Below are 15,157 nucleotides of genomic sequence, written 5' to 3'. Positions count from 1 at the left end.
CGTAAATCATTCTCCAGAACCATGTAAGGATATGTCAGCCTAGAGCCAGGTTCTACGGGTACCCCATTTATTACTTTTACATTTGTCCTAGCCTGAGAAAGGGTAGGATCCTTTATTTGCTCGCTTTGGAAGTCATCTTTCTGAACTTCTAAATCCGGCAAACGGGGAGGTGGACAGCTGTCGGCCTCCTCCTCTACCCTGGTCTCCTCCGTATCACCCGCCATGACCGAAAACGGGAACTGCAGGTCATTTCCAGCAGACTCTTCCCCCGAGTCTTCCGGGGAGACCTCTTCCAGGGGTTCGGGACCCACACGCGCCTTGGGAGAAGAATCATGTACACTATTACCCTGGGGTATCAACTGATTCTCCCACAATTGCCAGAAGTGGGGAAAATCCCGGCCCAGGATAACATCATGCAATAACGCCGGGACGAGTCCCACTTTATGTTGCACAGACCCATAGGAAGTAGTAATGCATATGACCGTGGTGAGGTATGAACAGGTGTCTCCATGCACACACGTTACAGAAAATTTGTCTGCTGGTCCAGTCGGGGCTGACACCAGACTGGCCTTCACCAGAGTCACCACACTTCCCGAGTCTAACAATGCCACCACATTTTTTCCATCAACAGTTAAATCACACAAGTGTTTTTCCACCTCCTTTTGACCAGCATTCACACTCACTACCAGTGCAACCATAGACATGCGGTTTTTAGAGTCTGTGACATCGCACTGCATGGGTTCAGTAGTGAGCGGACAGTTCGCAACAATGTGTCCCATCTCTTGGCAGCGGAAACACCTAACGGGCCCCTTGCTTAGACCATAGTTCGTTACTCTTGGCCTCGCAGTGCGGGCAGTCCCGTTTTCCTCCCCCACTGTCTTAGGGATTTTTCCATCTCCCCTACTCCCTGGAACAGTCTTACCGGTTCCACGTGGAGACGATGAAGAACGAGGTGGGGTAGCGTCGTCTCAGAGTCCTTCCGCCACGGAGTAACGTTCAACCAGATGCACTAGTTGATCTGCCGTCGCAGGATTTCCATGGCTTACCCACTTCCTCAGGGCTGGCGGTAGAGCTCTCAGGTACTTGTCCATGACGACTCTCTGGATTATCTCTGGCGCTGTCAGCACCTCGGGTTGTAGCCACTTCTTCGTCACGTGGATCAGGTCGAACATCTGTGACCGCGGTGGTTTATCCGGCTCATAAGTCCATTGATGCACTCTCTGTGCACGGACAGCGGTCGTCACTCCCAGCCGGGCCAAGATCTCGGCTTTCAGTTTGTCAAAGTCCTGCGCAGCTTCAGGCTATAAGTCATAATAAGCCTTTTGGGCCTCACCGGAAAGAAACGGGGCAATCAGGCCGGCCCATCGTGCCTTCGGCCATTTTTCTTGCACCGCCATCCGTTCAAACGTGGTCAGGTATGCCTCGACGTCATCTTCGGTCGTCATCTTCTGCCAGTACCGACTCACGTGAATCACTCTCGACTCGGCTTCCAGGTTAACCTCATGTAGGCTTGCCAGGCGCTGCGCCACCTGCTGGAGAAGCGAACGATCGGTAGCTGTCATGTCCACCAACTCCTTCAGCTGGGCCATCATCACCCGATTAGCTTCTTGCTGGACGGCGGTGGACTGTACCAGCGCTTTCACCACGTCCTCCATGCTCATGCTTGCAACGTGATGCCCGCGTTCTCCACCACAATGTGATAAAACACTCCGGGATCACCTTTGCTGGGGTCAAAGGTCATGTGCGTTCAGCATGAAACTCAGGCGCAGAGCTGGGATTCGGGTATAACTGACACTGGGTCAGGTTTATTAATGGTGAAAGCAATGCATAAAGAAATAAAACATAAAACAAATCCTTGCCTGTCCGGCACTAACTAAACAAAGTACAACCTAACTACCAACTGGCGGGCTTCTCCCGTCCAGCCAAACCACAGTTGCAGTGGGCACTGCATTCACTCACGTGTGTCTCTCACACAGACAGGCTCTCTGTGTTCCCAGGCTGAGACCCTCACACAACCACTTGGCATCCTTTTATATCCACCTCCCATTATTCATTAGCAAGCAGGTGCGATACTGACCAGACTAGGCCACATAGGAAAGGAATCTGGGCGAGATATACCTGCCCTCACCCACTATTCCCACATGATTCTCACATATCCCCCCCCTCTGCTAAGACCACTCCGGTCGAGCAATGACACCCGCCAAACAGTGCACTCGGGACAGGGCATCTGCATTTCCCATCTGTACCCCTGGGCGGTGCTCCACCGTAAAAGTGTAGGCCTGCAGGGCAAGGAACCACCGGGTCACCCGGCTATTCCGTTCCTTGTTCAAGTGCATCCACTTGAGAGGGGCATGGTCAGTGATCAGCCTGAACTTTCTGCCCACCAGGTAATATTTGAGGGCCTCTAGAGCCCACTTAATGGCGAGGCACTCTTTTTCTATGACTGCATACCTTTGCTCGTGTTTATTCAGCTTCCTGCTGAGATAGAGGACTGGGTGTTCCACTCCGTCCCTCACTTGTGAGAGTACGGCCCCGATACCGGTATCAGAGGCATCCGTTTGTACCACAAACTCGCTGCGGAAGTCCGGAGTCACCAGTACGGGCTGAGAGCAAAGTGCCCGTTTTAGGCTATGGAAGGCTTCTTCAGCCGCTAAACTCCATTTAATCATGACAGAGTCTTTCCCTTTTGTAAGATCCGTCAGGGGGGTAGCGATGACTGCAAAATTGGGTATGAACCGGCGATAATAGCCGGCGATCCCCAGAAAGGCTTGCACCTGCTTCTTGTTGACAGGTTGCGGCCAGTCCTGAACCGCCTGAATCTTATCGAGCTGGGGTTTAACAACACCCCTCCCAATTACATACCCCAAATACCAGGCTTCTTCCAGCCCGATAAGACATTTCTTGGGGTTCGCGGTTAGACCTGCCTCCCACAGGTCATCAATCACAGCTTGTACTTTCTGGAGATGAGTCTCCCAGTCCAAGCTGTAAATGACAATGTCATCCAAATAGGCCGAAGCGTACTGCCTATGTGGCCTCAGGACTCGATCCATCAGTCTCTGGAAGGTCGCCGGTGCTCCGTGCAGTCCAAACGGCATATACACATACTGAAATAGACCTTCCGGCGTAGCAAATGCCGTCTTTTCTCTGGCAGCCTCCGCCAGAGGGATCTGCCAATACCCCTTTGTTAGGTCTAGCGTCGTAATATATCGGGCTTTACCTAACCAATCTATTAACTCGTCGACCCGGGGCATAGGGTAGGCATCAAATTTTGAGACCGCATTCAGTTTCCTGAAGTCATTGCAGAACCGGATTGTGCCGTCCGGTTTAGGAATTAACACAATCGGGCTGGACCAAGCACTGTGCGATTCCTCAATGACACCTAACTCTAACATTGCCTTCACTTCTCGGGAAACGGCTTCACGGCGCGCTTCCGGAATTCTGTAGGGTTTCACGTGAACAGTGACACCAGGTTCCGTTACGATGTCATGTTTCATTAGCGTAGTCTGCCCTGGTTTTTCTGAGAAAAACTTTTGGTTGTGAAGTAGAAACTGCCTGACCTCAGTCTTTTGCCGCTCCGAGAGAGTCTCTGCAACCCGTACCTCCGGTACGGTATGCGAGCAGACGGGACGGGCTAGCTCCGCTGACAAGGCAGACCGATCTTTCCAGGGTTTTATCAGATTTACATGATAAACCTGTTCAGGTTTCCGTTTACCTGCCTGGTATACTTTGTAGCTTACTTCACCAACTCTTTCCTTAATCTCAAAGGGGCCCTGCCACTTTGCCAGGAACTTACTGTCCACCGTGGGGACCAGGATCAACACCCTATCTCCGGGTGCAAACGTACGGATCTTGGCGCCCCTATCATAGATTCTTTTTTGGGCTCCTTGAGCCTGCATCATGTGTTCTTTGACTATAGGCATAACAGCCGCAATATGGTCCTGCATTTGTGTGACGTGATCTATCACCGTTTTAAACGGAGTGACCTGACCCTCCCAGGATTCTTTGGCGATGTCTAACAGTCCATGAGGACGTCGGGCGTACAACAACTCGAAAGGCGAGAACCCTGTGGAAGACTGGGGCACTTCCCTGATGGCAAAAAGCAAATACGGAAGTAAATAGTCCCAGTTCTTCCCATCCTTGTCTATCGCCTTTCTCAGCATCTGCTTCAGTGTTTTATTGAACCGTTCGACCAACCCGTCTGTTTGAGGGTGATACACGGATGTGCGTAACGGTTCGATTTGTAACAACCGGCAGAGCTCCTTCATTACCCTGGACATAAAGGGGGTCCCCTGGTCGGTGAGTATCTGTTTTAGTATACCGACCCGACTAAACACATGCACCAGTTCCTTGGCAATCGTCTTGGTGGCCGTGTTACGCAAAGGGATGGCCTCCGGGTAACGAGTGGCATAATCCAAGATGACCAGGATATGTTGGTGTCCACGTGCAGACCGTGGAAGGGGCCCAACTAAATCCATCCCAATCCTCTCAAAAGGGACCTCAATAATAGGTAGGGATACCAAAGGGCTACAGAACCGGGGCTTAGGCGCAGAGGCTTGGCAGTCAGGACAAGACTCACAATATACACGAATATCGTGATGCATGCCTGGTCAAACAAAACAGTGTAATATCCTTTCGGTGGTTTTCTGGACTCCCAGGTGACCTCCCATCACTTGTCCGTGGGCCAGGTCCAGCACCTTCCGCCGGTAGGGTTTTGGCACGACTAATAGTTGCACCGTGTCTTCCCCCTTTTTCTCTATCTGATAGAGTAAATCATTCTCCAGAACCATGTAAGGATATGCCACCCTAGAGCCAGGTTCTACGGGTACCCCATTTATTACTTTTACATTTGTCCTAGCCTGAGAAAGGGTAGGATCCTTTATTTGCTCGCTTTGGAAGTCATCTTTCTGAACTTCTAAATCCGGCAAACGGGGAGGTGGACGGCTGTCGGCCTCCTCCTCTACCCTGGTCTCCTCCGTATCACCCGCCATGACCGAAAACGGGAACTGCAGGTCATTTCCAACAGACTCTTCCCCCGAGTCTTCCGGGGAGACCTCTTTCAGGGGTTCGGGACCCACACGCGCCCTGGGAGAAGAATCATGTACACTATTACCCTGGGGTATCAACTGATTCTCCCACAATTGCCAGAAGTGGGGAAAATCCCGACCCAGGATAACATCATGCAATAACGCCGGGACGAGTCCCACTTTATGTTGCACAGACCCATAGGAAGTAGTAATGCATATGACCGTGGTGAGGTATGAACAGGTGTCTCCATGCACACACGTTACAGAAAATTTGTCTGCTGGTCCAGTCGGGGCTGACACCAGACTGGCCTTCACCAGAGTCACCACACTTCCCGAGCCTAACAATGCCACCACATTTTTTCCATCAACAGTTAAATCACACAAGTGTTTTTCCACCTCCTTTTGACCAACATTCACACTCACTACCCGTGCAACCATAGACATGCGGTTTTTAGAGTCTGTGACATCGCACTGCATGGGTTCAGTAGTGAGCGGACAGTTCGCAACAATGTGTCCCATCTCTTGGGAGCGGAAACACCTAACGGGCCCCTTGCTTAGACCATAGTTCGTTATTCTTGGCCTCGCAGTGCGGGCAGTCCCATTTTCCTCCCCCACTGTCTTAGGGATTTTTCCATCTCCCCTACTCCCTGGAACAGTCTTACCGGTTCCACGTGGAGACGATGAAGAACGAGGTGGGGTAGCGTCGTCTCGGAGTCCTTCCGCCATGGAGTAACGTTCAACCAGATCCACTAGTTGATCTGGCGTCGCAGGATTTCCATGGCTTACCCACTTCCTCAGGGCTGGCGGTAGAGCTCTCAGGTACTTGTCCATGACGACTCTCTGGATTATCTCTGGCGCTGTCAGCACCTCGGGTTGTAGCCACTTCTTCGTCACGTGGATCAGGTCGAACATCTGTGACCGCAGTGGTTTATCCAGCTGATAAGTCCATTGATGCACTCTCTGTGCACGGACAGCGGTCGTCACTCCCAGCCGGGCCAAGATCTCGGCTTTCAGTTTGTCAAAGTCCTGCGCAGCTTCAGGCTCTAAGTCATAATAAGCCTTTTGGGCCTCACCAGAAAGAAACGGGGCAATCAGGCCGGCCCATCGTGCCTTCGGCCATTTTTCTTGCACCGCCATCCGTTCAAACGTGGTCAGGTATGCCTCGACGTCATCTTCGGTCGTCATCTTCTGCCAGTACCGACTCACGTGAATCACTCTCGACTCGGCTTCCAGGTTAACCTCATGTAGGCTTGCCAGGCGCTGCGCCACCTGCTGGAGAAGCGAATGATCGGTAGCTGTCATGTCCACCAACTCCTTCAGCTGGGCCATCATCACCCGATTAGCTTCTTGCTGGACGGCGGTGGACTGTACCAGCGCTTTCACCACGTCCTCCATGCTCATGCTTGCAACGTGATGCCCGCGTTCTCCACCACAATGTGATAAAACACTCCGGGATCGCCTTTGCTGGGGTCAAAGGTCATGTGCGTTCAGCATGAAACTCAGGCGCAGAGCTGGGATTCGGGTATAACTGACACTGGGTCAGGTTTATTAATGGTGAAAGCAATGCATAAAGAAATAAAACATAAAACAAATCCTTGCCTGTCCGGCACTAACTAAACAAAGTACAACCTAACTACCAACTGGCGGGCTTCTCCCGTCCAGCCAAACCACAGTTGCAGTGGGCACTGCTTTCACTCACGTGTGTCTCTCACACAGACAGGCTCTCTGTGTTCCCAGGCTGAGACCCTCACACAACCACCTGGCATCCTTTTATATCCACCTCCCATTATTCATTAGTCACCAGGTGCGATACTGACCAGACTAGGCCACATGGGAAAGGAATCTGGGCGAGATATACCTGCCCTCACCCACTATTCCCACATGATTCTCACAGTGACTTCAAATGTGATGTGGTCCCTAAAAATATAATGGTGTTGCAAAAACGAGAAATCGCTTGTCAACTTTTAACCCTTATAACTTCCTAACAAATTTCCGTTTTTTTCACAAATAAAGGCAAGTTATATCAATGAAATTTTACCACTAACATGAAGTACAATATGCCATGAGAAAATAATGTCAGAATCACCGGGATCCATGGAAGCGTTTCAGAGTTATTACCTCATAAAGGGACAGTGGTCAGAATTGTAAAAGTTGGCCTGGTCATGAACGTGCAAACCACCCTTGGGGGTAAAGGGGTTAAAGGATTTGTCCCAAGATCCCGATCTTCAGGAGCACACTGCTCCTCGGCCTCCTGGTTGTCAGGGGGTGGTGCAATAATAATGCTGCAGACAGAGGCAGTTTTGAGTCTGCAGCACTGGAAGATCACATGATCAGAGCAGCACTTACAAGCTGGACAGCAAAAAGCCTGTAAGTGCTGCTCCCATTTCTTTGTCTAATTGTTGTTTACATGCAGTAGATGCATCTATGGCTTATGCATGGGGCTGAGGCACCTATATGGGGGATGTAGCTCAGTGGTTGAGCGTATGCTTTGCATGTATGAGGCCCCGGGTTTTTTTTTCACTTATAAATAACTTCCAAAACTTCCGAAGTCCTCAGATTTGCAGGAACAAAAGCTCAGCCAAGCCGCCACCCCGAATTATCAGGAGCGCGCCACCCTCTGACAACCAGGAGGACGACTGGATTCTATTTTTCATTCTACTTAAAAAAAGATGTAAAGAATGCAAAAAATAAAATCACCTCCTTCTCCCATATTTTAAATATTTCATGAAATAGAATGCAAATTAATTATTTAAAAATCCTACAATGGGATTTTCCGTTTTTTATCTTTACATACTTTTAACTCAGGAAGAGTTCAAAAGTCAATATTTTGTGGAATAACCATGATTTTTAATCGCAGCTTTCATGTGTCTTGGCTGCTCTCCACCAGTCTTTCACACTGCTTTTGGGTGACCTAATGTCATTCCTGGTACAAAAATGTAAGCAGTTCTTTGTTTGATGGCTTGTGACTATGCATCTTCCTTCAATGGGGTTCAGGTCTGGAGATTGGGCTGCCCATGACAGGGATTTGATGTGGTGGTCCTTCATCCACACATTGATTGATCTAGCTGTGTGACATGATGCATTGTCCTGCTGGAAATACCAGTCCTCAGAGTTGGGGAACATTGCCTGAGCAGAAGAAATCAACTGTTTTTCCAGGATAACCTTGTATGCGGCTTGACTCATACGTCCTTCGGAAAGATTAATCTGCCCAGTTCCAGCCTTGCTGAAGCGTCCCCAGATCATCACCGATCCTCCACCATACTTCACAGTGATTGCAAGACACTGTGGCTTGTACGCCTCTCCAGGTCTCTGTCTAACCATTAGACGACCAGATGTTGGGCAAAGCTGAAAATCAGACTCATCAGAGAAGATTACCTTACTCCAGTCCTCTATGGTCCAATCCTTATGGTCTTTGGCAAACTTCAGCCTGGCTCTCCTTTGCTTCTCATTGATGAAAGGTTTTTTTCTACCTTTACATGACTTGAGCCCTGCCTCTAGGAGCCTGTTATGAACTGTTCTTGCAGTGCACTTCACCCCAGCTGACATTTACCATTCCTTTTGTAGGTCATTTGATGTCATCCTGCAGTTGCCAAGTGATATTCGAATAAGATGACAGTCATCCCGGTCAGTGAGGAGTCGTTTTCGCCCTCTGCCGGTCTGTAGTTTTGTTGTCCCCAATGTCTGCTGCTTGACCTTGTTGTAATGGACTGCTGTCTGAGAAATTTTAAGGCAATATGACGTTCCCTGTACCCCTCTGCTAGTAAAGCCAGAATTGAGCCTTTCTTTTCCTCACTGAAGACTTTTCAAATCCTTCCGCATGGTTAAAAGTTATTTTTTAATTCCTATTACCTTTGAGATATTACTAGCACTTGTTTTGCCATCCAGCTTCTCCTATTGCAAGAGGATTGTGACCACCACAGCAGGGTCTTTTATACTTTTCTTCGTTGAATAAGATTTGGTTCCGGTGATCAACTAATCAGAAGCACATTAAGTAGAATGAGGTGTGCTCTGGTTGGAATTCAACTGACAGTGGAATGGAATGGCTGTCAGACATGTAGAGAAGCTGATTTCTATAACACTGTGCAGTGGTCTCCTAATTTCTGCCAGAGCTGTATATATATATATATGGTCTTCTTCTGTCCTTGTATATTGACAATTTTGATGAGGTATCTAATAACTCTTTGGGTGGATATTGTGTATTCAGGTCTCCTCCGTAAAAATGTAAAAAACTTTTTTAAATTTTTTTTTTCATGATAATATAATAATATATACTGTAACATGTTTGGGGGTTGACTGACTGCACTGTATACACTGATTTTCGGTAATGCTTGAATATAGAATATTTAATGTGTATCGAGGCATTTTTGTGTCCTTTCCATATATTCTATATACAATATCCATCCTGATATCATCTGCAAGTGCTTATATGTTATATACAAGTATGGACGTCTATATATTCAATATAACCAGTAATAGCTGCTATAATATTTTTCTCTTTTTCCTTCGTGGTTGATCCATTGCATTGTCCATTTTAATTAGGATTTATCTAACCAAATATTAACTGTATATGGTGATTTAGCAATATCTCTCCCGTCTGTAATTGTATTTGATATTATGTATTGTTGCTTCCTATATAAATTTCTATCATGTTTGGATCTAATCATCTGATGGCTGATTGGCAGCCTTGTGCTTTATTAATTTTTGCATTTATATCATTTTGTATTATTATATTAACTTTTTGTGGTATTGTGAATTCTGATGGCTGATTGACAGCCCTTATATATATTTATGCACTAGTTTGCTGCTGATATGTATATTCTTTTTTTTTTGTATGTACGCCGGTTTTGCCAGTACTTTATATGGTCCTCCATCTGTTGCATACTAGTGCGCATGGACCTAATTACTGCCGCCATCCCCTATCTGCTTCTGTGCCTGCGATGCACCCGCTGCAAGATCACGTGGGGCCTCATGTGTTTCTGGTTTGGCTGCTGGGTGATGACGAGTCAACAATTGCTGGCTTCTGGCCTTAATTGACTTCCGGGCCTCTGGCTTTTTAAACCCACATATCGATGACACTTCCATGCTCCCTGAGGAAGGTCTTTTAATCGAAACGTGCGTCGGGGTGTAAAGGCTTACCAGCTATTTCCACTGCTACTCTCTGCCAGGTACTATTAATAGGTAACATTGGCCAGTACACTCTATATTTTTGGTCAGCTGTATAAATATGTTGAATACACACTTATCCTGTGTGCTTTATTGATATCTAACTCAATATTATCTTTCTAATTTTTGGCTATATAGAGTATGTACTATTTTACATGATCCACAGTGGATTTGATACCAACATGGTCTATGTTTTTGACCTCTAACTGTATTACATTGCTGGTCGCACCTGCCCTCCACAGTGGATGGTTGTTTATCTGCCCACCTATTATCCTGTCCACCTTTGTCTGTGAAATTTGATCAATAAAATTATTATATTTTTTTCAGTACCTATGGAACTTATAATTGTATTTCTTTGGTTCACCCTCCCTTGTTTCAATATGAGAACCTGGATATGGAGACATGACTACAATATGGGGACCTGGATATAGAGACATGAATACAATATGGGGACCTGGATATAGAGACATGACAACAATATGGGGACCTGGCTATGGGGACATATCTACAATATGGGGACCTGTATGGGGACATAACTACAATAAGGGGACATAACAAATGTGCACTCATATTGTAGTTATCGCCGCATCCAAGCTCTAAAAAAAAATTAAAAAAACACGGCAAAAATGTTGTTGCTCTATATAGTATTATGTTTGCTCTGTGTGGTAGTATTATGTGAGCTCTGTATTGTAGTATTATGTGGGTGCTGTATGGTAGTATTACATTGGCTGTGTATGGTGCTTAGTATGTGGGATGTGTGAGGTACTATTATGTGGCTACTGTATAGTAGTATTATGTAGAAGTTGTAGGCTAGTATTATGTGGGCACTGTGTGTTAGTATGATGTGGGTGCTATATGGTAGTGTTATTTGGGCTCTGTATGGTAGTATCATGTGTCTACGCTGGCAACTTTATGAAAAACGGGTGTACTTTAGCCTGAATAAAGCGTTGCTGTCTATAGTTGAGAAATAAAAGCTGCAGTCAATCAGTGAGCTCATGTCATCTACACACACAGCTCGCAGTGATTGGCTGCAGTGGTGAATGTTCTATCAAATTTAGGTACGTGCGCTCCTAATGTGTACAGAGAATGTAGCTCAGTGGTAGAGCGCATGCTTTGCATGTATGAGGCCCCGGGTGCAATCCCCGGCATCTCCATGTTTTGTGATATTATGGAGATTACTATTATTATCCAGAGTTCTCTCAAACTAACAAATGTGCGGCTGACACTGGGACACCTATAATAATCTCAGGGGGAATACTTATGATTGCGTTTGCAATTACCAATATTTGATCGTCATAAATGCTTATTCCTAAATTTTCAGTGATTTATTACATTACTTTTTCTATCTGCACAAAAACCTATATTTGACTGGTACAGAGGACGCAAATGCTAGAGATGCCTGCGACATTTTTAACAGATCATGCAACTTTTTTTTTCCTGTAAAAAGATGCAATCAGGTAAAAGACAAATAACATTTTTGGTTTTGTATAAAACTCAATATCCTGAATGCACCATTTAAAAAAAAAAAAATAAATTGGTAAAAACATGACAGTAAATAGCACAAGATCGAAAAGTGACTTAAATACTGTAAATGCCGATGATGAATCGGATCCTAGTGCACAAACATTTTACGACATTTCGAAAAGTCGTCAATATTGAATTAGGTTCAAATGTCCGAATAACCGGAACCCACGAACATTATACCGAATAAAAAAAAGACGAATTGACGTAAAGTTAATTAAAAGGCGCAAATGAAATAATGTTTGTGGCACAAATCAAAAAAAGGCCCTATGGGTACCATTATTATTAATACAGCCAGAAAGGCAGAGAGGGATCGCTCCGGTAGTGCATTGCCTTCTGAACGGAGGAACCTGCAGCTGTTTACACAGGGGATGTAGCTCAGTGGAAGAGCGCATGCTTTGCATGTATGAGGCCCCGGGTTCAATCCCCGGCATCTCCAGCTTTTGTTATAAAAAACGGGAAATATGTCAAAATAATTCACCAGTCGTAGCGTGGAGAGAGGCGGGAAGGCTGCGCAGGACATCGGAAGGTAAGAATAACACCATTTTTTATTTTTTTATTTTTTTTTACATTTTATCTTTTACTACTGATGCTGCATAGGCGGCCTCAGTAGTAAAAAGTTGGTCACACTTGTCAAACACTATGTTTGACGAGTGTGACCAACCTGTCAATCCGTTCTCCAAGCGATGCTACAGATCGCTTGGAAAACGCTAGCATTTTGCATGCTAATTACACTTGCAAAATGCTAGTTTTTCCGCGGGAAAATCGCGGGAATTTAAAATGCGATTTTCCCACGGAATGGAATTCCGGAACTTACCGCGAGAGTTCCGCTACATGTGAACCCAGCCTTAAGGTGCTTTTATTGCTCAATGGCTGGGTCACAGATAATAAAAAGTCATTATTGAGGGTTCAAATACCCTCTAATGTATCCATGAGAGACAACCCGCATATAAATTAGTATAGAGCCACAATCCAAAATATAGTGTAAACTCTGCCCTTACCCATAGTGCCTCAGTCAGGGAACCACAAGAACGCAGCCCCAACGTGCATTTCGTGTTGGCTTTTTCGGGGGTATTTGTTCCTTGTATGTGGTATTATAGGTCACAATGTGGTGGTAATATGTGGTCTGGTTATGGTGCGCTGGTATTTGTCCCCTGTGTGTGATATTATTGGTCATTTTAAAAATTGAAAAATAAATAAAAATATACCTAAATTGTATTGGATATTTTCACAAATGTTTAATAGGTTAGAGTAGAGTAGGTACTGGCCAAAAGTCTACCTTGTCGTGGTGGCGGCTTAAAAAATCTTTTGACTGTGGACAGTTCGAGGGTGGAGGCGACGCTGGGGTGGAGCCTGGGCAGAGTCTCAAGAGGGCCCCAAAATTCCTAGTGGCAGCCCTGTCTACAAATACAATCTGCTCCTCTGTAGTCTATAGCGATGTCGGTCTGTACATGTATAGTGCTGGTTACAGCGCCCCCTGGTGTCTGACAGTTATTCTAGATAGAATTCTAAACAAAAGCTAATCAGCTAATACTTAGCGCTGAGTCCGGTCTTTGTGTTACATCCGCACATTTATCAGATTTCTGAATATTTTGGAAGTTATCTTGTTATTTGTCACAAAAGCTGGATGTGTGATCTATATTCTGAGAACGATCCATGACGAGAATCTGACTCTGAATCTACCATCATAGATCTTCTCACAATTCGTTTTTCTTTTTTTCATAATTCTGCAGCATAAATGACATCATATTCCAACAGTCTGGACTATTAGGGACGAAGCAAAACTACTTTCTTTATTATTTGTTTATATGTACAATATGGGAAGAGGAGGGGATTCTATTTTTGCCATTTTTGCATCTTTTTTAAGCAAATTAAAAAAAAATAAAATAAAATAAGCCCACATGATACTATCATACAGAGCACTTATAATACTACCATAGAAATCCCACATAATACTACCCTACATTGCCCAAATAATACTACCCTACAGCACCCACATAATTCTACCATACAGAGCCCACATAAAGCTAGCACAAAGCGCACAAATAATACTACATACAGCACCCAGCCCCATAATACTACCATACAGCGCACACATAATACTACCGTACAGCGCACACATAATACTACCATACTGTTCCCACATAATATTACTATACAGTGCACACATAATACTACCATTATGGAAATATATATGTATATGTATTTCATATAGATCTCACTTGCCTGCTATAGGCTACATACTGCTATATACTCCATATATTCATGTATTCTTATATAGCCATATGCATACAAATACATATTCACAGTTTGAACCTTATAACTAGTTGGTGGAAGTTGACCTGCTACCCAGTCATCTCATGATAGCATTGTCTTCTGACTTGAGAAATATCTAGCAGACATAGGGAATGAGGAAGTAAGGCCCGATGGTCTGGCCGATATTGGAGACTTGCTGACGAGTGCAAGACTCCGGACAGTAAATCACATGGTGTCTAAGTAACCCCATGTCGGACACCCATATATGCTCATGTATTTAAACCGACCAATTAGATAAGAAGTTCAGCCTTATGTTAATGAGTAACCACTCCTTTCTGTACAGCTGATAAAACCAAGTATATTCAATAAAGTTTCCAGAGTTCTGCTGGAATGAGTTGTTGCTAACTAAGTGTAGCTTCCTCTTTTCCTTTGAGCGCTCAATAAGACTCTGTCTAATTAGGACAGGCCACAGCATGCACAGAGATATATATCTATATCAATCAAAAAATCCACATCACTGATCCCACATAATACTACCATACAGTGCACACATAAGGCTACCATTCAGTGCCTGCATAATACTGCTACTATGCGAACCTCCTTCCACCTGCCAGCATTAGATATGCATCTTTCGAAACGTTGTGCGGAGCCTACAAATCGGGGAGCAGCGGCAGGTAAGGGGAGGCTCGGGAGGCTATCATTTCACAGCCTCAGAATAACTGGATCAGGGGTCTGCAAACACAATCTGCTCCTCTGTAGTCTCTAGCGATGTCGGTCTGTACATGTATAGTGCTGGTTACAGCGCCCCCTGGGGTCCGACAGTTATTATGCATACAATCCTCAACAAAAGCAAATCTGTCTGATATTTAGCGCTGATTCCGGGCTTCGTGTTACATCCAGACAGAAGACTGGTGAATTTCCGCACATTTATCAGATTTCTGAATATTTTGGAAGTTTTCTTGTTATTTGTCACAAAAATGTGGAGATGCCGGGGATTGAACCCGGGGCCTCATACATGCAAAGCATGCGCTCTACCACTGAGCTACATCCCCTGCACACACTGTCTGATGTGTGATCTCAATTCTGAGAACGATCCATGACAAGAATCTGACTCTGAATCTACCATCATAGATCTTCTCACAATTCGTTTTTCTTTTTTCATAATTCTGCAGCATAAATGACATCATATTCCA

The 15,157-nt window shown here is 45.4% G+C and overlaps 3 non-coding genes across 3 annotated transcripts; 2 read left to right on the top strand and 1 right to left on the bottom strand.

The window, feature by feature from the left end:
* The first annotated feature begins 11,268 nt into the window (after positions 1-11,268).
* TRNAA-UGC (transfer RNA alanine (anticodon UGC)) lies at positions 11,269-11,341 on the top strand. The gene has a single exon. It is a non-coding gene; the product is annotated as a tRNA-Ala (tRNA).
* A 734-nt stretch (positions 11,342-12,075) lies between these two features.
* TRNAA-UGC (transfer RNA alanine (anticodon UGC)) lies at positions 12,076-12,147 on the top strand. The gene has a single exon. It is a non-coding gene; the product is annotated as a tRNA-Ala (tRNA).
* A 2,797-nt stretch (positions 12,148-14,944) lies between these two features.
* Positions 14,945-15,016, bottom strand: TRNAA-UGC (transfer RNA alanine (anticodon UGC)). Its single transcript has one exon. It is a non-coding gene; the product is annotated as a tRNA-Ala (tRNA).
* Between the last annotated feature and the right edge of the window lie 141 nt (positions 15,017-15,157).

This window comes from Dendrobates tinctorius, unplaced genomic scaffold (assembly GCF_039654945.1).
Source record: "Dendrobates tinctorius isolate UK_male_01 unplaced genomic scaffold, ASM3965494v1 ptg000021l, whole genome shotgun sequence".
Lineage (NCBI taxonomy): Eukaryota > Metazoa > Chordata > Amphibia > Anura > Dendrobatidae > Dendrobates > Dendrobates tinctorius.
Note: the sequence above shows the minus strand (reverse complement) of the source record. Positions and strands in the feature narration are given on the sequence as shown.